The following is a 1591-nucleotide window of genomic DNA, read 5'->3' on the forward strand; positions in this document are numbered from 1 at the left end:
TTGCTTTATGTAGGCTCGGTTTCAACTTTTCTATGGCTTCTTATAGATTTGTTAAATTCCGTTTATCAAATATTTATCTGTAATAATCAGTATCTTTACTGATTTAATCAGGTGGTATTTTCGGCTATAAACATGGATTGTATAATAGTAAGTGTATGTTATCCGATAAAATGGGCAAGAGTCTTCTTTTTCACTTACTGAAGGTTCTTAGTCCTTATTATGCCTCTTACAAGATAAAATTCACGAGTCTGTCATGCTCACCGGTAAAATACTTGACCAGGGGTGGAGCCGCCTTCGAGCCAAAAGTGACATTGGGTCCCCCTCAAACTTCAAAAATAAAATTTTATATAGTCCCAAGCGTTAATTACCATTTTGAAACTTTATTTATTCATATCAAATTCTTATTTTTCTTCTTTTGTAAATGTCAAGTTTTTTAAAAATTCTAAAATAAACACGTTACTTTATTGAATATACAAATTTTTCTACGATAAATTTCGTTTATTTCCGAGGGCTTTTTTTATTTATATGTTTATCTACACACATTTTGTATTTATATATATAAATATATAAATAAATATATTGTTTACGTCAATCATGTTTTTCAACTCTTTTGTACAACTATTTTTAATTAAATAATATTTTTAATACAATTATTTAATTAAAATTATATACTTCAAAGGGTTTGATCTTAAACTTGAAATTTCCTCTAGATAAATTTTTTGGTTTCATCCCTGTTAGAGCATCTACAATGGAGGTTTGTTCTTGAGGTTTTTACAAGAACCTCCACCATAGAACAAAGGTTCTTATCCAGTCACATGTTCTTATTAAAACTCAGATGCTTGAACAAGAATCTGAATTCTTGTATATATTCATTTTTTGTTATTATTTATATGTTTTATTTTCTTTCAATAAATATATAAAACATACAAATTAAAATTTATATAAAAAAATAGAGATTAATTACTATGAAATAATTTTTTTAATTTTTTGTTTCTTGTAAATTTTGACACAAGTTTTTGTATTAATAAGTTAATTTTTTTTTAATTATCTCATTATATTATTATGTTAAATTGTTTTCCCTGGAACAATATGGAAAAAAAAGTTGTTCGAAACAACGACAAAAGGATGCAAGAAAGGATGTTGAGTGTACATTTGAAGTGCTAAAAGTTCGTTGGACCATAATTAAATGGCCATCACGATCATGGTACATTTGAAGTGCTAAAAGTTCGTTTGACAAAAACTCTTAAAAACAATTTTTATGCACGAAGTATTGTTTATTGATACATATTACTTAAAATTTAAGATTACAAGTAAATTATGCATAAGTACAACTTATTAAAGCTACATACTTGAATTCGTCTAACTAACTCCAGATAAACATAATCAAATATTGGATCAATATCTCATTTTAAATATAAAAAATCTAAATTATAATTATGATAATCATTGATAACTATTAGAATTTAATTAAAAAAATTACACCAAAACACTAGAACTTTTAAAAAGATTAATTTAATATTGATATCGATGTTTTTTTTCAAAATTTTATAATATTTTTAAATTTATATTTTATTCAAAAATAAAAATATTA

Source organism: Cynara cardunculus, assembly GCF_001531365.2.
Source record: "Cynara cardunculus var. scolymus isolate 2C chromosome LG 12, CcrdV1, whole genome shotgun sequence".
Taxonomy (NCBI): domain Eukaryota; kingdom Viridiplantae; phylum Streptophyta; class Magnoliopsida; order Asterales; family Asteraceae; genus Cynara; species Cynara cardunculus.